This window comes from Psammomys obesus, unplaced genomic scaffold, assembly GCF_907164565.1.
Source record: "Psammomys obesus unplaced genomic scaffold, mPsaObe1.curated_primary_1811, whole genome shotgun sequence".
In the NCBI taxonomy this organism is placed as follows: domain Eukaryota; kingdom Metazoa; phylum Chordata; class Mammalia; order Rodentia; family Muridae; genus Psammomys; species Psammomys obesus.
The window spans coordinates 11,503,495-11,527,424 of NW_026585504.1; the positions used below are offsets into that span (position 1 = coordinate 11,503,495).

The window sequence follows — 23,930 nt, forward strand, 5'->3', positions numbered from 1 at the left end:
TATATATATATATATATATATATATATATATATATATATATATATATCTTCTCCCCCAGATCTGGTTTTCTAGTCAGTAGCGTTGCTAGAGGTGAAGATACAACAGCATATCTGGCCACAGGGTGTTGACACATGGTTATAGCTCCTTGCAAATGACAGGTACTCAATGAACACAGATGGGTTGGCATACCTCAACTGCCTCTTGCTTCCTGTAGAAGTAAATCTAGACAATGCAGGCTTAAAGACCCTTAATAAAAATAAAGGACAATATTTTGTCCTGCAGTGTGTTAGGGTAGGAGCTTTTGCCTCCTATGGCTGCACTAATACCAGTGAGGCATTCAGCCAGACTCTGAGCCCTGCATCAAATGCATCAGAAGAGTGAAAAATGACCCTATTTCAGATGCATTTTTCACTCTTTGTATCAAAGTGAAGCTCACATGCAAAAACAATGACTAAGCTAATTACCATGGTTCATTTTGATGGAACAGCAAGAAGAGCTCCCTCAGACCCAGTCAGTCCTCGGCAATCATGAGTATCTTCCTGAATCCTTGCTACTTGTCCATGGCCTTTCAAGGGAAAGAAACCACCAGACAGGATGCAGAGGCCCACTTACCCAAATCAGTTACTGGGCAGAGCCTTCCTGTGCAGCAAGCCAGTGAACTGAAGTCCTCTATAGATGTTTAAGTTGCCCTCACGCTAAGGACTAAGGCTGACGTCACAGCCATCTTTCCAATCCATCAAACCAAGGGAGGCATGACCAGATGGTGCTGATGCTATTAGAGTGCATCAAAAAGGTGTGTGAGTGTGTGTGTGCGCACGTGCGCGCGTGTGGTGTGTGGCAAAATGCCCACAGATCTAAATCAAACTCAACTTAACCAGATGCCTGGTGATGGAGACATCACAGTATTCCTGGCACATTCTCAGGCATCACGGAAAGGCTCCTCAGAAAGGGCACCTATGTAGCATCCTTGGGAGAGATGAGATGGATACTAACGTTCTGTAGGACTCGGTAAGAAATGCTGGGGGGGGGGTGTTGTTGATCTTCCTAAGCATGCCAGCAGAGAAATCTTAGGATCTTGTATTTAACTGTCTTCTGGGCACACATTTCAGAGATGGAAACAAAAGCACTGGTAAGAGCAAGTCTCACTTATAGGTGAGCTGTAGTTTATTTTTATATACTTACATTCATGGTGATACAGACCCAATCTCGGAGCTCACCTGTAATTTCTATGTAGCTAAGCCAGGGTAAATGTCTGTGTGTATCGGTGCTAGCTTGAGAGAATGAGCCTGTCACTCACTACATTAAATGCTACTACATGGAAGTTAATTTTCTGGGGTAGATACTTAACATCATGAATAATAAACACAGCACCAGAATCTATTGTTTCATACCATCAAAAAGATAGTAAAACACTTCCCCCAGCTGTCTAAGATTTCACAATACAGGGAAGAAAGGCCTTGGAGATGTTCTCCAAACGGAGTATTTCTCCTATTCAAGGGACAGAGACTAAACCAACTGAATGAAAAAAATATTAACTCTTCCCCTAAGACTTCAGAATGGAAATTAACAAAAGAATCCACTTTATTGCATCAAGTATCAAGTAGAGGGAAGGAGAAACTTCCTTTTGTAGACTTAACAATTTGTAGTAGCTAGAAATTTTAAGAGGAAGAAGTAGCCCTCGACATTTCCCCAAACTAACAAGAAACAGTGTTGTATTTAAGGGAAAGGAGCCTGAGTGGCGGACACGGGGTCCAGTTACTGTACACAAAGTCCCGGAGGGACTATCTATAATAATAACGTGATGTCCCACTCTTGAGGATGCTGGGATTGGCTACCGACCGGTCTAATTCCTCCAGTGCTCCAACTCATACCCTACTGCAATACACTGCCTCCCTCCGCCCCAACCCCAGCGTGCTCCATGGCTTTTTTTTTTTTTTTTTAAAAACAAGTACTAGATTTAAACAGTTGTCTGCCAGCCATGGTCCTGATATCCAATTAATGAGAAAAATTACAAACTCAGCTTGCATCCACACCTCCCAGTCCTTTCCGGCCTTCCATTTAGAACCTAAGAGCGGCGGGACTAGGAGCTAAAAGCACTTCAAATCTCCCAGGGCGGCTACTGCCTCAGTTTCCACAGACGGTCACTGCAGTCGGTTCTGGAAGTTTCCCCTACCTGGTTGCTGGGCCGCTGCTCCCGGCTACAGGACGCCTCTGGCCGCGAAAGACGCGGCTCATACAAAATTGACTCTTCCTTATTTGTTTCCATCCATAATTGATGGGGAGCTGAGAGCGTTAACACGTCTCCGGGCCGAGCCCTTGCCGCCTGGAGAAGACCCTGTCCAAGACGCTTCGGCGGAGCATTTTCAGCCAGAGAACAAAGCACGCAAAGTTGCGGGGGAGAGTGGCCAAGAGCCCTGAGGGTGGGCTGTCCCCGCGCTCGCTCCCGGACTGGACCCTGCGTCCTCCCGGCCGAGGCTGGCCTGGGCTGCGCTGCCAGCGGGCTGGAGGCTCTAAGCCCCGCGGCGAGGAAGGCGGGCTCACCCTGACGGCTTGCGGGGCCAGCGCCGAGCCGGCCCTGCCTGCAAGAAACTTTTCCTCGCCGCCCAGGGTGTCTTTCTCTCCCCTTAGGGGTGCGCCCGGGAGGAGGGGTGCTCTCGGGAGGAGGGCCGAGCTGCCCCGCCCCGCCCCCCAGGCCGCCCACCGGCCAGCTGGGACCGGTCAGGCAGACCTCCCCCGGCGCCTCGGGCACGGCCGGGGACGGAGCCTCCCGCAGGAGCGGCGAGCCCCGGGGAGCTGCGGCGCTTACGCCCACGCAAACACACGCGCGCCCCGCACACAGCTGCGCTGCGGGCTCGGGGGGTCCCACCCCCATCACGCACCCGGAGCGTCCGCGGGGCTTCGGGGGACCGTCTTACCTCTCATGGGGGAGCCTGCTTTAAGAGACGGGCAAAGAGAGCTTGCCGCGATCAGACGGAAAAGCCGACCCAGGCGGCGCGCGGAAAGAGCAATCCCCCGGTCTCAGGTCTCGCCTTGCGATCTATCCCCAAACTCGTCAGCTCCAGCCCCGGAGGCGGCGGCGGCGGTGGCTGCGGCGGCGGCGGGACCCAGCGCGAGCAAAACAAACCGCTGCTGCTCGGCAAATGGTGTAATTCGATCCATCTCCGAGTCGCTCCCCGGGAGCCCGGCTCCCTCGCCGCTCCGCAGCTCCCACCGCGGCCAGCGCCGCCCAGAGCCCCCACGCGCGCCGCGGCCTCGACCCCGGTGGCTGCCGCGTCCCTGACTGCGCTCGGCCGCGCGCCCAGGCTCTCCCACCTTAGCGGAGCCGCTCCTCCCGCGCCTCCCGGAGCCGGGTCGCCCAGCTGGCGCCGCCTCTGTAGCCTGCAGAGTCGCCTTTCCCTTCCCTCCCTCTCCCTTCCTCCAGGCGCCCTCACTGCTCTCCCGGCCTCCCCCAGACGTCCCGAGGACAAATTGATGCGGCCCAATGGTGCCAGTTGTACCCCGAAGTTCAGTCTTAGTTTTCTAGTCTAAGAATTATTTATTTATTTTTATTTTTATTTTTTTAAGCTTATTCTTGCAAGATCCTTCCCCATTTATCTTTCTTTATAACCACTAAGTAAAACAGCTGGGAAGAAGCAATCAAACATAGCTGTATCTTTAGAAAATACAGAAATTGCCTACTAAAAATCTTATTTCCACTTTGAATGAAAGCCATTCAGTACAGTATAATTTTGCAGGCTAATGAGCCGGCTTTACAGGCAAGTGTTTCGTTTAATACGTTGTGGGAGAAATGAAAATGTCCTTGAAGCGACATCATTTAAGATGTCCTGGCTGTCATAAATGAAATTTTATATATATATATATATATATATATATATATATATATATATATATATGGATCTTAATTCAAAGTTCATTTCCAAGAACTGGCTATGCTTATCAGTTTCCAGTCTAATCATGTATCACTTTATCACTTAAGGGTTCTAAGTGGCTGGCATCAACCCTGATGCCCTCCCTTAAAGAGAAAGTGAGCATTTCCACCAAACTTTTGGTTTTCGTTTGTGTGGTTAATGACCACACAATGGAAAGAGAGGCAGGGCACGCGGGAAGCAGATTCTTGTCTGCAGTTCTTTCTGCTCTTCTCCCGTACACAGATAATATGTTTACATTTAGGAAGAACACAGCCCTGGAGTTGAAAAGGAACTCCAAAAAGACACCCAGGTTAACAGCTGGTAGCTGAAAGCACGCCAGGAGAAAAGGGCAGCCTTTTAAAATTCGAGCTTTTCCTGCTGTCCCCTCTATTACAAGCAAAGGGTAGGGGGCCAGAAAGAGCAGCTTCTCAGACCCCTCAGTATTTTTTTCTGCTGTTAAGTCTTTTGTTGCCTGGTTGGCTGCTGTTTTCTGGTTGTGCTGGACTCTGACATCATTACAAGTTACTTGGCAGTCAGGGCCCTCCCCTAGCCAACTTCTGATCCAGAAAGCAGTGGCTGTTTCCTAGCTAGTGGTCATTTCTTGTTTTTTGCACTGCAGACAGAGGGTTCTGGGAGCTGTGTGAGGATGCAAAGTGGGAGCAGGGGCTACTTGGCTGGTAGGGAAACAAGTCACGGGCCACCTTGGGACAGGTTTGTAAATTGTCCTGTGTCTGCAGTAGCAGATGAAGGTTCATTTCAGATTCCTGAACACCCTCCCACCCCTCCCCCACCCCTCCCCCACCCCTCCCCCACCCCTCCCCCACCTCTCCCCCACCCCATAACATCTCACTTTGTAGCTCGGGCTGGCCTGGAACTCATTGTTAGCTCAGGGTGGCCTCAAACTTGAGAGGATCCTCTTGCTCCAGCCTCTGGAGTGCTGAGATTACTAAGGGTGAGTTTGAACATCTGGCGTAGGTTGTGTTCCTGTATATGTGGGCCGAGTGAGAGGGAAAGATACCCAGAGATTACAGTTTTCCCCCAGAGTTCTTAAATCCAGGGATAACAAGAACTGACAGTCTGCTGGGTTCCTGGAGGATATGCTGATGGCTCCTTTGAAACCAGGAATTACAGGTTTTTCACTCTAAGTATGAGTCTGGACCTCAGAGTCATCCTCGTGTTTGCTCTGCTGGAGCCGGAGAGGCCACAGCATGACATGGGAAGAAAGGTCAAAACCTACTCTTGAGGATTTGTCCTGTCCCTGTTGGGGGATGTTGAGAGGAAATTGACACTCTTTATTTAGTCTTTAGTGGAAGGACATCCAAGGAAACCACTCAGGCAGCTGCCCCTGTTGTGGTTCGTCTGATTCCCATCCACTCTGTTGACTTTATGCCATTCAACCCTTTAACCCTGTTAACATCTGCAAATTCCCCCATCCTCCCCGAATACTCTAGACTGCGGTACCCAGTAAAGCAGCTTAGCTTCATTTCTCGTTTCCAACTAATCGTTCAGGTGTCAGTGTCAGAGTTCCCTCATCCCACCAAACCCTTGGTATGGGTCTGAGTGACTGTCTTCTGTGCTCCAGAACGTTATTTATCTTGTTTAGGACATCTCCCAACTGGACATTTGTTAATGGGACAGTGTTAATGGGATACTCGTTACCTGGACAGGCCTGGTGGCCAGCACAGGGAAGCACTATATTCGATACCCCTCTGTACCAACAGCCTCCTTCTTTTGTGTCCTAAGATCTTACAGTCGCACTGGATGTTTGTTCAGTGGGGTAAGTCGTTAATTGAATAGAGACACTTGGCTCTCTTCTGCCTCCCCCCTCAAAAAAAAAAAAAAAAAAAAACTTTGACGTTTTGATAACCACTACTTGGTTATCAAATGCACTTCAGTATTTTCTGTGTGTTTTCCCCATCAACGATAAGTAATAACTCATTTCCAATTGAATTGTAAGTACAAAAACTATCTACAAAAAATCTTTCTGTGTGATTCTCAGTAATATGTATCCATCATCAAATAGTGCAGTTCCTTAACTATTACAGCTATTAAACAAACACCATGCTTACCATATGCTGAGCTGTTCTAAGCATTTAAAAAAACATTAGTGTGTGGTAATTCTGGGAGGCCAAGTACTATTATTAACACCATTTTAAAGGTGAGGAAACCTAAAAAAAGAAATTTTAGTAATTTGGTTAATGTCACACCTGTAACTAGGATTTATATGCTCCCGCTTAATGAATGAAGTCTAAATAGCAGCCACTAAGAATGGAGGTTTTGGAGTTTATATGGTTTGCATTCAAATCCAACCGCTTCCCAGTAGATTTGTGACTTAGATAATTTATTTAACCACAGTGGGCTTCAGTCTCCTTATTTGCAAAACAAGGACGATAGTAAAGCTTTAAATGGCTTCTGTGGCAGACTGGACGTTATAACACGTGTTTAGTGTTTAGCCAATTGCCAGAAGTACAGCAGGCCCCGAGTAAATGCTAGGCAATACTTTTCTAGATGCCACAAGGGCAGCGCAATCTTGAGACTCTACAGAATTAGATTAGAAACTTAATCCAAACTCACAGGAAATGTGAGACTCAGGACTCAATGGATGTGTTGTATAATTTTGTTCAATTCTGTCTCCATTCCTCTTGCCCTGTGCTATGTCTTTTTAATTCAGGTATACATACTACTATTCGATTGATAGGAACAACATTCTGCATGAATTTTCTTGAATAACATAGTGTAGGACGTAGAATTTCATGTTTCAAAATAAAAAAGATACAAGTATTGGAATTTCAAAGAGAGAGGCAGTTTCTCTGATGACTTCTTTTTAGAATGCACATAAGCTATTCCTTGCATTCAGACATTATAGAAAGTGCTTTTGTGGCCAGGGGTTGCTTTCAAACTAATCTAAGCTCTCCACGACATGCTAAATCATTAATAACACAGGCCCACATCTCTGCATCTGCACCGACACAGCTGGCCTCCTTGTGTCAAGAGTTTGCATATGAAAGTGACTCCGCCAAGATATTCCATTTTAATGAAAAATATTTATCATGATAAGTCTTACGCTTCAAGATTTTACTGACATAATTCATTTCTGTTGCTATGCTGTGTGCTAGTAGTGTAGCACAAGTCGATGCCCATATTTGGAATGATAAAAAAGTGTACTTAAAAAAACTTATTTTGATTACTACTCTACCTTAGCACGAATAATTTCTACCATGCACTCTGTGTAAAGAAAATGCACCATGCATTTCTGCAAATAATCATCAATTGCCTACCTACTTTTACTAATGCCTTCAAAGGAGCAGCCAGTGCATGAACACTGGAGTGGTGGAGCCAAAGAAAAGATGCCGGTTGTCAAATAACTATTGTTTTCCCACCAGCCAGAAGCACAGTCCTCAACTGTTAATATTACTAGGTCTTTTGAAGACAGACGAAAGATAAACATAAGCATCATTATATCTGTACACTATACCCATCCCATCACCCATGTAACTTCTCTAAGCCATTTGTAAGCTATGTGGAAAAAGACTTATTTAAACCCGTGTAAGTCTGCAGTAGAATAAACCTCACTCTTCAAGGTGCAAGCATCTGAGTTACTGGTTAGGGTCACAGGATTGGGTTTCTCCAGGCCACTTCAGTATCATCACATTCTCTATAGAAGTGTCTGGTCATTAGAGGTACAAAGAGTGACTCGTTGCCAGAAGCCACTAGAGCCACCTACTGGTTAAAAACACAAAACAAAACAAATAAACAAACACAAAATAGGATTCTGGGTAATTTATATCTTTCCAAATAAAGACTCCAAGTGTATGCTTTGATTTTTTCCCTTTGCTTTTTAGTCAGGGTGCACAATAGACAGTTTGCTAACACGAGATATATGGAGTTATTACAAATTATACTGCTAAAATGTGAGGGAGGAAAGGCATTCCATGTGGCGGAGAGGAAGAAATTGATGCTCTGCTATAAAAATCAATAGCGAGCCTTATTAGTGTTCAGCTGTAATAATAGGCTTGTCCAAAAAATCCCAAAGCCCACTTAAATGCTGATACAGCGGCAAGGCCGTCAGCTCACTAGCTAACAGGCGTTTCAACCTGTTCCGGGGCACCTGGGTCAGAAGGGAGGCAAATGAGCAGCCCATGTGAACTCTCTCCGCTGGCCAGTTACAGGGCCTTCAGGTGTGGCTGTAGATAGTGTCAGAAGACACACAGCTTGTTGAAGCCTTGGGACCATAAAGTAGCGTGCCCACTGTTTCCTTGACCCCCAGGCACCCATGGCCATTCGGCCTAGAGCTGGGTTCTAGTCAACAAACAAAACCACTCAGGCCTCCACATTTTTCATCAGAAACTTTCTTGCCAGGTTGATCCCAGCAACCAAGCTCCATTTAAATATTATTGATTCATTTTGCCATTGTGTTGGCAGCTGTCTGAACTTCCATTTTTTTTTTTTTTTGAGAAAAGCATTACAAGGGGACCTTAAAGAAAATTCCATGGACATTTTGCTTCTGTTACAAAGCTTAAGAAAAAAAAAAGAAAAGAAAAAGAAAGCTGGCTGAGAAAAGAAAGGTCTGGAGGATGGCTGGAAAGTTCTTAACAATTTGACTGTTGACCTGTTATAATAATGCTAGCAGTTGACTTGTCAAGTCTTATCTCCTATGGATGCGTCTTCAGTGTGTGTGTGTGTGTGTGTGTGTGTGTGTGTGTGTGTGCGCGCGCGCTCATACTTGCCTATTTTCCTCTGTATTCACATTTAAAGGCCTCGTGAGTTCTTTAACTACATTCAACTCTTTGGAATTACGCTCATAAACTACTCCAATATGCTCTGAGTTTCTGGGTCATAATTACAAAATAAACAGATTCATTTCTCATCACAAGTTTTAATTAAGAATTCAGGTTACACGATTATTTTTTTTTTTAATGAATAATACCTACTTAGCACCAAACTAAAGCATGCTGCAAAATATGTGGATTCAAAAGTATGTTTTCTAAAGACAGTTCTGTGGATCTGTTTCTCATTTATAAGCCGTAAACCTTGGTGGCTGTCATATTAAAACAAAAGGACAAGTCTTATTTTCTATATCAATTAGGTGGAGATTCAGGAAGCAACCGTAATCTATGATTGCTGGAAATAAATTTATTTGGCAGAAAGTGCTAATCAGCCATGATTTCAGCTTGTTGTGACTATCTGGCTGGTGATTTTTTTTGTTAGATCTTTGTCTAGGCTATCCCTTCATCAAGCATTAGCTGGGCCTTTCCTTGTATAAGCTGCCCACAGAGTAGTGTGTTTGAAAGCACGGCCCCAGTCTGAGCTCCCAGTCCTTAAAGATATCTGCCTTCCAATCTAGTGAGGAAACAATCAGTTTGGCTTCGATTTATTTGTCAGCTTTTATGCGGAAGGGTAAAAAATATGAATAAGAAAGGAATCTATTTTTGATATCAGGTTAAAGACCTGCCTGAAAGATGTGAAAGAAAGATGTGGTATCTTTAGAAACTACAGAGTTAAATAAGCCCTTTCATAGGAAACCATCAGGAACACAAAAATGCCCAGAGCCAGCGAGTCCCAGGCATAGTGTGACAAAACTTTCCCTGGAGAGATGCAATGCATGTCTCCTCGCTCCAGATAGGGAGCCCACGATAGACCAAAGTCCAACGGAAGTCCAACGTAGTGAATCAATGAGTTTTATTGGGGTCACTCACAGGGATATGGATGAGGTGCTGCTGCCAGGAGCAGAAATGACTCAAAGACAGCTGCATCACCGAGGCCCACCCCAGCATAAATGACAGCTCCCGAAGCTGGGGACCTGGAGCGCACTGAACAGCCTGCAGGCAGCCCAACATATGGGAGAGTGTCCTTTCTAGATACCTCAGCTGGTCTCACCCTCTTCCAGGCAGCTCAGCTAGGCTGGCTTCTGCTTCTTCCAGGCAGTCGGGCAGGTCTGAGAGTCTTTTCTGCAGCTTTCATTGTTTACTCTGGCGGGGAGGGGCCTAGTGAGTCTGGTAGGTTTCAGGGACCTCCAGAAGCTACTTTGAGCTTTTCACCTTCCTGCTTAAAGAGCTTCTGCGCAGGATGGAATGTTTAAATCTTATAGGAAACTGTTACACAACACTAGGGGAGCAGGGGCCCTCCCAGACAAAACCTCACAGTCTTTGCAAAATCCAGTCAACGTGAGGAGGGCAGGGCTGCAGAATGACTAGAAGGGAAGAGGATCACTCATTCATTCTTGCATGCATCCATTCCACCGTTTGTTATTAATAGCAGCAGTCTGCGTTGTGTAAAGCCCTGTGCGAAGATAAATGAGAACCCGCTCACATTCAGACAGCAACTGAAAATTCAAAACGCAGTTTTATCATTCAGAACCCTGGCAGGGAACAGATGGCATACTTTACTTGGGTAATTTGAGGAGCTGTTTATGAAGGTGAGAGTGGGGTGCAGGGAGAACACGAGGGCCAGTTACCCTGGGGCTGTTCTATGCTCAGCTTCTAAGGAGTCAGGGGAGGGAGCAATGAGCACAACCTGGAGTCACGGAGGCAAACAGAACCCCTGCAAGAAGCACTGACCTTCAGCCAAAGGACTCTGTCAGCCTGAGGTAACCTGTGTCGGGGGAAGGAAATGAGTATCACAGTTCACCTTCTCTGATCTCCTACTGTGCTTTTCATTGGTTCAGCCTCACTGGAAACCAGAAGACAAGGAAGTCATTGATACCTTCCTTAGACTACATCCCCTCTTCCTCCTGAGAAGCAAAGTCAGGGGAAAGGGATTGAGAGAGCATCTGGTGGAGCAAATAGAAAGTGATTTTATTTTGGGCTTTGTAGAAAACTTTGCAAAGGAGAAAGCTTCAGCAGGTTTCCCATTGTGCTCAGGCTACACAGCACAGCCACATCTGGAAACTGAGACTGCTGGATGCAGTTCTGAGCTTATCAGGTTTCCAGACCTTCCGCTCTTGAACTCCCTTACTACACTTAAATCATCACACAACCTTATTAACATATTTTATCACCTACCTTTGTGAGAGGGGGAACTAAGTCTTGTTTGTTATTACTGTTTAGAATATCGGATGGGACAGGAACCCTGAACCTTTTGATAGATGGAATAATGAGTGTGAGAGTGAACTACAGGGCACGAGGCTGTAAACCGCCAGTCCAATGGTACAGGAGAAATGTAGGGGATATCTGTAAGGAGCAACGAATAATGGTGCAGGTGATGAAAGATTTCATCACAGGCAGGGCGCCTATGAGTGAGGAAGTGAAGGCAGACATCAGAGATGGAGTTCAGAGCAAAGGAATTACTGCAGGGGACAATGTGGGTAGGGGACAGTCAACCTCAGAGCAGACTTGGGGCTTGTGCATGATCCTGGAGGCAGGCAGTGTGAGATGGCACTGAGAAAACCTGAGCACCATCACTGCATGGAGTGTTTGAATTGCCACGCACTGGGCTTTGAATGTTTTCTTGGGTGTTTAAAGGACAGACATTTTTGAGGGCATTAGTGATCAGAATGATCCTTGAGGGTTAGAATCTCGAAGAAGGCATTATCCAAATGCTTCTCAGGTAGAACTCCAGACAGAGGGAAGCACTTTGAGAGGTGAGAGTTCAGGAGGAAGAACACCGGTTGACCATTCAGGAGTGGACAGCACCTTCAGTGGCAGTAGAGCCTGAGAAAAGCAGGATGTCCAATGGAATTCACACCGAAGCATTGCCTGCTTGGATGGACATCAGGGAGGGCAGCTTTCCCCAAGGGTCCTAGTCGGGCTTGATTTAAGAAAAGTTAAGGGGCTGGAGAGATGGCTCAGAGGTTAAGAACACTGGCTCCTCTTCCAAAGGTCCTGAGTTCAATCCCCAGCAACCACATGGCAGGTCACAACCATCTATAGTAAGCTCTGGTGCGCAGACAGAATGTTGTGTAAATAATAAGTAAGTCTTTGCAAAAGAAAAGTTAAATTATTATGAATGAGGGAGACATAGAAAATAGAGCATATTTGCAGAGGAGGGAAACTGAGTTTTGTTTGAAGTAGACCTTAAAGTGCTAGTGTAGTGACCACGATTTATATAGCCAGCAAGACATGGGGATAATAATAAAATGAAAATGATAAAAATACATAATTTATTATTATAAATATAATAATAGTATTATTACTATATCTAGCTGATCAGGGAAACTTATACCTTCAGGGGCAATGATAAGACCTCAACAGGCCAAATACAGACAGAAAGTAAAGAGACTGAGAGAGACTGGGTTTCCTTGCGTTCATGCAAGTAAGCCAGTCTGCCTTTTGCGTCTTGGGCGCTTAGAACATTGAGAGGGCCGGACAACTTCTCCTCCTATGCACACCTGGACTCAGCCACCCACACAGGAGACTTCTGAGGAGAGCTATAGCCTCAATTTCCATCCCTGCTCACAGGTTTTACACAGGAAAAGCAGATGCTTTTCAGCTTGACATGAAGAATGCTGTTGGAAACTTTTAAAACTTTTTGTGAAACTGCTCGAATCCATTAGTCTGGAAAGGCTTTGGGGACTCTGGTTCCCTAATATGGTGTAATTGAGGAAAAAATGTGGCTACAATTAATTTGCTTAACCATTATCACTCATGTAGAATCAAGAAACCTTAGGCAAGGGATCATTAGCACTTGCTTCGAAGACCTCAGGGAATTCGGAAAAAAAAAATACAGCTCAGTGGCTGACTTTTCTTGGGCATTCTGTGGCTCTCTATTTTTCTTGATGTGAAATGTTAGGCTTGGACAGTAGAGAATAGCTTACTTCAGGATGATAAAGGGGGGACAGATACTGTGAAGTCTGGGGTGTTACTTAATGGCCAAATTGAGCTTGGAAGCTGCAGGCATTTAAGGAAATTAACAATACAGTAGTTACAAGAAGCATGAGAATGGCTATTTATTTTTTGCTTTTTGAGACAAGGCCATGTTGCAGGGCCCAGGTTTGTTCTCAGTACTCTCCTGCCTCAGCCTTATGAGTGTCTGAGACTCCAACTATGTCACAGAGCCTGGCTCCCCACTTCTGCATCCTGTGTGCCATTTCCAAAGCACTTACAAAGTGTTTTTCTAATCTGGAGTGTGAGGGTAGAGAAGCAGAGTAAAAAAGAGGGCAAATGAGAAATCTAACCAAATCTAAATTCGCATTTCTGAGATAAACAAAGATAAGTCTTTAGCAACATCTGCAGTTTCAATTTCTGAATTGTAGATGCTGACACTGGCAGGAACTCAGGCTTTCCCCTCTCCTTTTTTTGCTATACTGTTTGGCATTAATGGGAGGAGAAATAAAAGAGATAAAAGTATTCGCTAATTTCACAGAAACTGCTTCAAATTACACAGAACGTCATAGAATGTATGCTTAATTATATAAGAAACCTTTGCACTAAAAATCTTCACTTTGCTATCCTCCCATAAACATTTTATAAATCCGTTTAGTTCGTGGTTAAATTAAGAGGAACTGAGAGGCAGGGATAAACCAGAGATCCTTTCCTTGTGCTTTAAACGTATTTCATTAGAACTATAATTTAGTGCTATGTATGGTATGTATAATGGAGCAATCCAAAAGCAGAGACTGAGGAAGACCTCCCCTATCAGTGGAGGAGGGGGAGGGGGGAGGGGGGTATGGGAGGAGAAGAAGGAGGGAGGGCAGATTGGGAGGGGAAGAAGGAGGGGTCTACAGCTGGGATACAAAGTGAATACATTGTAATAAATTTAAAAAAATTTAATTTAAAAAAGCAGAGAGATGGGGCAAATCTATACTTTCATTATTTAGTCAAATGTTGGGAGAGCAGCTTTTGGCTTTTAATGAATATTTAATATGTTGGGGAGCTCTCGGGACCCAAGTTAGCCGTGAGATGGGGTGGTTGCAGCAGGGACTGAGTTGGCATCTAACCTTCTGAGTTCTTTCTCCACTTTTTCTTCTTTGATATTCCTTAAGTTGCTACGAGGCAGGCAAAACCCCACAGCAGCCTTTGCTCTGAAAGCTCCCCAGTGCTCAGGGATTGAAGATGAGGGAGAGGACTTTGAGACTCCACTGATCCCCACTGTGGAGGAGCGGTTGCCTTTGGCCTTAGACTGAAGAGCGCAGTTCCGCAATGGCTCCTGAAGCCCTCTGGCAGCCACGAGCTGCTGGGAAAGCTGGGTGGAAAATCATTTTTGTAACAGCAGCACAGACTTTGGTCCTGCCTCAAGTACTTCCTCATGTCTCTCTTAATCAGCTCAAGTCTTGTGGGAAGGAAACCAGACTTCCAGGCAGGTTGGGTCCAAGGTAAGACTGCCCTGTAGAGGGAGTTCAGACAGGAAGCTCCTTTGCATGCAGGAAATAGGAAGCGTTATGTAACATACTCAGGAAGATAGACATTTTAGACCACCCCCTCCCCTCACCGCCCCTCCGCGCCAAGTAAATGAGATCTTAAAAGACCATTTGTATGTTATTTAATGCCACTTAAAAAAAAAAAAGTTAGGGTAAGCATCAAGAGTTTGGGTTTTGAATATTCATTTGTTGGTTCTTTGGGATCTAAAACACGTTTCAACTTGTCAGGACAACCTCACTTGATTGTTGTGGTTAGGAACAAAGTCAATGTAGCTAAGTATGGAGAGACGGGACTATAAAACCTTACATTAAAATGACAGATTAGGCTGATGCAGCCTTCTCTGTAGTCCCTCCAGGACCCAGCTCTTTTGGTTTTGTTGGTCTCCTTGTGGGGCTCCTGTTCCCCTCCGGGTCCCTCTATCTCCCACTTCTTCCGTAAGACTCCCTGTGCTCTATCCAAAGTTTGGCTGTGAGTCTCTGCTTCTGCTCTGATCCCCTGCTGGGTGGAGTCTTTTAGACTTAGAGATCTGTGGTAGGCTCCCATCCTGTTCTCTCTCTTCTCCTGCTTCCGGTGTCTGTTCTATTTGTCCTTCTGAATGAGATTTAAGCAACTTCCTTAGGATCCTCCTTATTGTTTAGCTTCTTTAGGTCTGTAGATTTTAGTATATTTATTATATAATAAATGGCTAATATCCATTTATAAGTAAGTATATACCATGTGTGTCTTTCTGCTTCTGGGTTACCTCACTCAGGATGATCTTTTAGGACATAGACCCACCGCCCAGATGTAGCCCATAGACAGCTCAGTCTCCATGTGGGTTCATGACAGTCTCTGACATGAACTCTGCTGCCTGCTCTTTGACCACTTCTCCCTGGTAGGGAAGTCAGCCCACAGAGGAAGAGGATCCACAAAGTCTTGATTGGACCTGGTAGGTTAGAGTCAGACAGTAGGAGAGGAGGACTTCTATCAGTGGACTAGGGGAGAGGGAGAAGGGAGGAAGAGAGAGCGATGGTGGGAGTAGGAGGAGATGAGGGAGGGGGCTACAAAGTGAATAAATAATAATAATAATAATAATAATAATAATAATAATAATAAGACAGGTTAGTAAAGACCAGTCTTTAATCTGTGACCATATCAGAAGTTTTGGGGTGTCTTTGTATACACCATAGTTAGCACCTACAGACCAGTCTTCTGTTGTCTTTCTGGACTGCTACTGTTCTGTGATCCACCCATAGATTTGTCACCATCCTCAATACTGAGTAACAGTCAACGTGGGCCTGGTTCTTATCACTGGCCTCAGAACCTTGCTCAAGTACACTCCCACTGAAAGGGCAGCTTAAGTGATAGTACAGAGATGACCCAGAATGTGAGCATACCTCTGCTAACGCACCTCCTTTACATGCATTCTGTTCTTTGTGTAAAAGAAAACTAGAGTAGGATGATTGCCACATGGAATGTTTTCACCTCAAAATTGAACAGAACAGCTCCTTTTCAAAAGAAAAATAAACCTGTAGATATTAGTAATCAGTTGTTATTATAATTTAATGTTTTTGAGGTGCTAGCTAATGCAATAAGAAAAGAAGGCAAAATATAATTATGAAAGTTAGCAACATTGTAATGCTTTTGAAAACACAAATGGGTCTAGCAGTTCAGAAAATAATATGAAGATTATTGTCTTTCTTTTAACTATTTTGTTTTTCATTAAATGTATCTCTCCTCTGTGTGTGTGTGTGTGTGTGTGTGTGTGTGTGTGTGTGTGTGGTGTGTACATGTAAGTGAATATAGATAGGTGGCCAAGGAACCAGAAGAGGAGATCCCCATACACTGAGGTTACAAGCAGTTGTGAGCAGCCTGATAGAGATGCTCTGGACTGAACTCGGGTCCTCTGAAGGAGCAGTTTCATCCTCTTAAACACTGAGCCATCTCTCCAGCCCTGAAAATTGCTCTTCTCTACACATCTAATAAACACAGAAGTATTGTGGTAACACGCAATGGACAAAATAGCTCCCTTTTAAAGAGTAAGGCAAACATAAGGTAAGCAAGGATAAATTTAGAACTGAGAGGATAAATATGAAGACTATGATGATGTTCTTCAGAAGAACAAAAAGAAGAGTTGACTACATGGGGACCCTGATTGTTTTTCCTGTGTATAAAGCATCAGTGCAATAAAACCTTTTATAACCTCCAAGTGTCCAAGTTCAATGTCACTGTAATTATGATATGATTGCCCTTTGTGATGATATAAAAGGCTGCTTTGAGAAATTTCAAACTGCACAACAGTACTAATTTGAAAAATTCTGGGGAAAAAACATAATTCGTGGCTATTCATGTAATTATAAACTCTTTAAAGCCACCACAATTAAAATAGTTCTAAGTGATGTAAGGAGGAGCATCAAAAGCAGGGAAACAGTATAGCCTGCACAGGTAGACACACGTGTACTCTTAAATAACAGGACATGAATGGAAACTATAATTATGCTGGCATTTCAAGCAACAAGAAAAATAAATAATTATTGAATAGCCATGCTGATAAACTGTTTGTCTGCTGGGGGTGGCACAAATGTTGGCATTCTAATGACCAGCTAAAATTCAAAGAGATACTATAAGAAAATGAAAGTGAGTATTTCCACATGCCTAAAGTAGCAAAGGCTCCTCTAAATGAGACATAAAAGCAAAAATCATAGTGAAAAAGACAAGTATTTTTTTTTTTACTATGAAAATACAAAGATTTAAGTCAGGCACATGCCTTGAATCCCAGAACTCAGCAGTCAGAGGCAGGCAGATCTCTGAGTCGGAGGCTGGCCTGGTCTACAAAGAGAGTTCCAGGACAGTCAGAATTACAGGGAGAGACCTTATCCACCCCGCCCTCTTCCCCCAATGAAAATGTATGCACAGCACAAAACAAATGTTAACACGGCAACTAGAAACCATTCACACTAAAAACACCCGTGGTTTACATTCTATTGAGCAACAATCCACTTATCAAAATGTTTGTGCTTCCTTGTTTTCCCAACGCTGCGGATCAACTTGGGGCTTTGTTTGTGTAAGTTCAGTGTCCTATCAAGGAACAACAGCTCCAGCCTCAAATTCACACTTTTAAACCCCACAAGTGCATGCTTTTCTGTATATGAGACTGGGGTGGCCGCCAGAGCAACCTAACTTCAATGTGTCACAAACAGAAAGTAAATATGCATTAGTAATCGTCTTCCCCTTGCGCTGCTGTCAAAGACCAATCTTATCTCTGAGTCTATAGCTTTGTCTTGTTGGAACATTTCAAGGGCATGGAATCACATAATATGTGGGCTCTGCGACTTAGCATAGCGTTTTCATAGTTCATCTATATTGTAGCACGTGTGAGTACTTCATTGCTTCATGGTTAAATAAAGTTGCTTAGGATAGACATATATATTTAAATTACCCTTTCACACGGTATTTGGCTTTCGGGTAATTTCTGTTCTTTGCTATTAGAAATAACGTTGCTATAAATGTTTCTTTGCAACTTTTTGCATGGATAGATGTTTCTATGTTTTCTTGGATATGTTTCTCTTGTCTGATTAGAATATCATGTTGTGTGTAAAACGCTGTTGCATTTTTCATCTTTTACATGAAAAGATGACTCTTTGGATATCTTCTTTGAAAGCACGCCAATTTTATTACCTATTTTATGATTAGGGCTTTTCTGTTTTATTGTTGAATCTTATGAGCTCTTTGTATATTATGAATGCATATTCTCCACATTTAGATGATTTTCAAGGATCTTTTCCGTTATTTGGTTTTCTTTTCATCACTTTTCCTTTTTTTCCTTTTCTACTCTTTTACTCATCTCCTTTTTTCTCCTTCCATTTTTTCTTCTTTCTTTCCTTTTTCCTTTAATGTATTTTTATTCTATTTTATTTAGAAACCAAATATACAAAACAAATAATAACTCATTTGCATTATTTTACATAATAAAGGCGGCAAGAATAAAATATGTATTTGTATTTATTCATAAAGGTATCAAGAGATATTAGGTAGATAAAAGAACCAATGAAATAACTAACCTGGGGGAGGTATGGTGCTCAATGGAAATGCTATTCTATTAATTAATTTATTCAATTTTATTCACTTTACATCCTCGTTGTAGCCCATCCCTCCTTCTCTCCAAGTCTTCCTTTTATCCTCCCTCCCCTTTTCCTTAGAAAAGGGGAGCTCCTTTTTCCCATCTAGCCCAGTTCATCAAGTTTCATCAGGATTGAGCATGTTCTCTTCCACTGTCTCCTGGAAAGGCAGTTCTGCCAGAGGAAGGTGATTAAAACAAACAAACAAACAAACAAACAAAAAACACAACAACTGGCAAGTGAGTCCCTGTCTGATGCAGTTCCACTTCCCTTACTAGAAGGCCCACATGGGACTTAAGCTGCCCATCTGCTACATCTTTATAGGGGGCCTAGGTCCAGTTCATGCATGATGCTTGGTTGATACTTCAGTCTCAGCAAGCCCCTCTGGGCCCTGGTTCATTACCTTTGTTGGTCTTCTTGTGGGTCAATTGTTACCTTCAGGTCCTTTTCTCTTTCCTCCCACTTTTCCACAAGACCCCCTATATATTGTCCAAAGTTAGGTTGTGAGTCTCAGCATCTTTTTTTTGCTGTATTGCTGGGTAGAGTTTCTCAGAGGACGACTCTGACAGACTCCTGTCTGCAGATTTAGCAGAGCATCATTCAGAGTGTCAGAGGTCGGTACTCTTCAATAGGATGGGCCTTTGGTTGGGTCAGGCATCAGTTAGACATTCCCTCAATCTCTGCTGTATCTTTATCTCTGCACATCTTGTAGGCAGGATAAATTTTGGGTCAAGTTTTTGTGAGTGGATTGGTGTTCCTCTTCCTTCACCAGCTGACCAGTGTAGTTGGTGGGTGTCTTCTTCAGTCTCTATGGCCTCTGCTACTAGGAGTCTCTGCTTGAGTACTCTCATATCCTCGCAGGAGCTTACCCTGACTTAGGTCTCCACTTTGTCACAGAGATACCCTCTCCCTCAGTTTCTTTTTTATCTACATTCTTCTGTCCTATCGCCCTTGCTCTTCCCAGCTCTATTCTCCACCCTCTTAACTCTCCGTGGCCCCTCTCCTACCTTGGTTCTTCTCTTTACCCACTACCTTGGTCTATTCTATTTCCCCTTCCAAATGAGATTTATGCATCCCCCCTTGAATCCTTATTATTTATCTTCTTTGAGTCTGTGCCTCATAGTATGTTTATCCTGTACTATATAGCTAAAATCCACTAATAAGTGAGTACACACTGTACTTGTCTTTCTGGGTCTGGGTTACCTCACTCAGGAAGATCTTTTCTAGTTCCATTTATTTGCCTGCACATTCCATGATTTCCTTGTTTTTAATAGCTGAGTAGTATTCTTTTATGTAAATGTGCCTCAGTTTCTTTATCTATTCTTTGGTTGAGGGACATCTAGGTTGTTTCCAGATTCTGGCTATTGTGACTAAAGCTGCAATGAATATAGCTGAGCAACCGTCCTTGTTGTGTGATGGAGCATCTTTTGGGTATATGCCCAGGAGAGGGTCTTGAGGTAGAGCTATTTCCAATTTTCTGAGAGAGCGCCAGATTGATTGCCAAAGTGGTTGTACAAGTTTGCACTCCCACCAGCAGTGGAGGAGGGTTCCCCTTTCTCCACACCCTCACCAACTTGTGCTGTCCCTTGAGATTTTTATCTTAGCCATTTTGACTGGTGTGAGACAGAGTCGCAGAGACGTTTTGATTTGCATTTCCCTGATGACTAAGGAAGTTGAACATTTCTTTTAAGTTCTTCATGGCCATTAAAGATTCCCCTGTTGGGAACTCTCTGTTTAGTTCTGTGCCCCATTTTTAAACTGGATTATATTGTTTAATGGTGTTTAATGGTGTTTCATATTTTTTTAGTGTGCCTTTTTTGTGTTATCTTGAGTTTTTTGAACCATGTGTCTATAATTATCTTTCAAAAATTACTCATAAATTAAAAGCTCTATATGCAATATGATTTTAAATTTATATAAATGAAATAATTATTTCTTCATAAGTAAAATCAAACTGTTTACCTGCTACATATGTTCTGACTGATTCCTCACAGCCTTAACAAGGCTTCACCTTATTGCTACGAGAGGGTATAGACCTGCCCTGCAAAACCATGGCCAGGATGTGGGCAAGCCAGGATCTGAAGCCTCTATCCTCTATTTGATCTCAGTCCAGATCTCCGTACAATGGAAGCAATTCTTTGTACTTTACTGATGATGCCTTTGAAGCTCCACACTACATTTGAAGTTGTTTATCTGGTTTGTAGGTTGTTATCTGCACTTTTTTCGTTTCTTCTTCTTTTTTTTTTTTTCTTTTACACAGGATCTCAGACTTGCTAGTCTTAAGTTCCTGCTTCTCCTGCTTCCACCTCCAAAGTGCTGAGATTGCAAAGGTGCAGCAGCCATACCTGGCTGGCGGCAGCCCTTCTGCTGTCATGTCTAAGAAGCCATCACCTGACTGAAGGTCATGAAGTTTGACTCCTTTGTTTCTCACATGACTCTTAACATGTCTGTCGGTCTGCGATCCATTTTAAGTGTTTTATGAGGCGGTTGCTTGAGCTTATAGTCTTGCATGTGAAGAGATTGGTACTTTTAATATATTCAGAGCACTTTAATGGGAAAAATGCAGCATGCCAATAATGAAATGGACAAATGGTGTTGAGCAGGCAATTCCAACTAACTGACTTGTGAAGAGATGCTAAGTATAGTAATAATCAAAATGCAAATTAAAATAATGAATTATCATTTACATTCAATAAGTTAGAAGGAAAAAATCACCATTGGTAGTGATGACATGTAGTTTTAGACTTTAAAGTGATGTTGAATGTTCATTTTGTGTGTATGGAAAATGTACATTCTACGCTGAAGTGAAAAATAAGCCTTAGAGCGGTGATATTATCCTGTACACAACCATTTTCCAAAACCAGCGTCAACTGAGGGTGCATACGTTGTATTCATGTATGCCACATGTATGTATATCACGTGTGTATGCATGTGTACACGTATGTATGATATGTGTGTGTGTGTGTGTGCGTGTATATGCATGGTGTGAGAGGAAATAAGTCTTTTCTCTGGGCTCCCTCATGTACTGTGACTTTTCTTAACTTTTTATTGATTCTTTGTGAGTTTTAAATCACGTACCCCAACCCCACTCATCTCCCTATCCCTTCATATCCACCCTTTGCCCTTGGAATTTCCCCCCCAAAAGAAAATAAAAAAATTAACAAAACAAAAAACATTAACAACAACAACAAAACATTAAAAAAAACCTCATCATGGAAACTGTAGTGTGTCACAGTGTATCCCACAGTATACCACTTTGTCCACACACCTTTAGTTGCAAATGTTCATTGCAATGAGTCTTTGATCTGGTTTGAGGCCTCTGCTTTCTGCTACACTATCAATACTGGGTCGCCACTGGGACTCCTTTTGGATATCCTGTTATTCATGGAGACCCTGCACCTTTGGATCCGTAGGCCCAACCCTTTCATGTTCCTGCAGTTCATATATAGGGCAGATGTTGGCGCTGACCAACTCAGAGCCCTGGATCTGGGCCTGGGTGGTAGCTGAGTTGGTCAGCCTGCCACCTCTCAAGACCACACCACCGGGATGAACTCTCTAGCTAGCTCACTCAAAGTCCCAGGAGGGGGCAAGGCCACCTCTCCTGCTCTCATGTCCTCGGGCCAGCTCACCTGCACCCACACCACCAGGGCCAGCTCTACTGTGCTGCCTAGCCAAGCTGCAGGGCACACCGTCCAGAGTGCTGCAGCTGTTGAGGCGAGCGGCCAGCTCTCCTGGATGCTGTAGCCAGTGGGGTGAGCTCTGCCCAGCCCTTGGACGTCAGCATGCTCTCAGGCAGCAGCCCAGACCAGGGACCTCCACCTGGTCTTCAGTGGTAATGTGAGCCACTGACACAGGCCCCGCTGCTTCACGGACACAGACCCAGAACTGGCCCCTGGGATGGTTCTTCACCATGGCCTCAGGTTGTAGGGAAGGCTATCTACATCAGCCTGTTTCTCTCCACCCTCGTTCCTCCAGTTCCGCCTCTCTTCATAATGCTCGAAGCGTTCTGCTTCTCCTTCTTTCTCACCTTTCCACCACATACTTGCACTTCATAGTGGCTCCTGCTGAGGGAAGACGACTTGGCTGGCAGGCCTCTTCCCTGCCTGTGCTGCATGGCGTGGCTGCAGGCATGGCGTGGCTGCAGGCAAGCCTCTGTGCTGCTATTTCTTCTTCTCCTCCTTCTTCTTCTTTTTCAATTCATTGAGCAGCAATTAATTTATTGTCAGAAAAAGTTTATGAAACTATCTAAGTTTTTCTAAAATAATCCCCGTATTTGATCCAAATGCACATATATACACAGACACCCATATATACTCATGTGTATGTATATATGTACATATATATAATGATTATATATATATATGTATATATATATACATATATATATGTATGTGCATTACATATATATATATATATATATGTAATGCACATACATACAAACTTCACATTTCTCTTTGCCTTGAAAAGATAAAAAAGTAGACCGTTATTTGGAGTGGAATTTTAATCTCTGTTATTGACTTGGCTATTTCGGGGAGTTGAGTTTTGTGTGCTTGTATATGCAAGTATATGTCAGTATTCACCTGTGGATTCTTCAGTAAGAATTATCTAGGTACCTCTATTGATTTTATACATTCCGTTATGTCAGTGCAAATTCAAAGGGAAGAAACCATCTCTCACATGCATTATTTCATTATTTTTTCTCTGCAGGACTCTCTGGAAACTGTCGCAAAATGGATTGCTGCACAATGGTATCTTTTCTCGTTTCCTACCAGAATACTGACACGCGCAGGAGTTTGTATATCTGACCACAATGTGTTCTGCTCCTGATATATGACATACATAATACTTATTGCCTGTCTTAAAGTCAAATAAATAAATACAATCTGTTGTATTTAAGTAGCAAAATTATATTTAATGTCCTATAAATACTCTTATTGATTATACAAAATATCTCCATAGTATTATAAAATAAATGTATAGCCTGTAAGGATGCAATTCCAGCATGTCATAAAGCACAGTTATCTGGAGTTAATGAGCTAGCTACAGTAGACTTAAACACTGGCTTAGTAATTTGCTTTAGAATGTAGACATGCTTGGGCTGGGGAGTCGGTAAGAGCAATCTGAGTCAGTGAACAGCCAGCGAGGTCCCTTGCACACCTATAACCTAGTGCTACAGGGAGACAGGGAAACAGGAGGACCACTGCAGCTTGTTGGCCTCTGACCTAGTCCCAGGGCCGGTGAGAGACCATGAGTCTTAGAAATAAGGTGGAGAGAGACAGAGGAGACATTTTATGTCCTCCTCTGGCTTCTGGCAACACATGGGTGCACACACACTCTCTCACACACACATCACACACACACACACACACACACACTAAAACACACACTGCTCGCACACACACTCACTCTATGCGACACTGACATATCCCACACAGCAGGCACATACTAAACCATACGCACACCTCAGCTTAAACACTGTAGCACGCTCACGCATCCTAACAGTATGCCACTCTTATGCCCACCACATGCCAAAATATTATGCACAGTCACATACGGCACACAAAGTGCAGCACCCTCGCACGAATTCACCTTGCAGCATGCACACAGATGCACACACACTACGGTACAC

At 43.6% G+C, this 23,930-nt stretch overlaps 1 protein-coding gene across 13 annotated transcripts in view; it reads right to left on the reverse strand.

Moving 5' to 3' along the window:
• Sema6d (semaphorin 6D) overlaps positions 1–23,930 on the reverse strand; it is a 563,349-nt gene that overhangs the window by 56,129 nt on the left and 483,290 nt on the right. The window contains exon 1 of one of the 13 annotated variants that reach the window (XM_055621378.1): positions 2,917–3,043. The exons of 11 other annotated variants lie outside the window; for them this stretch is intronic. The gene's annotated coding sequence lies outside the window, so the exon portion shown is untranslated. Of the gene's footprint in view, positions 1–2,174; positions 2,563–2,916; positions 3,044–23,930 lie in introns of those variants that run through there. One more of the 13 variants, XM_055621447.1, reaches the window with a different exon arrangement.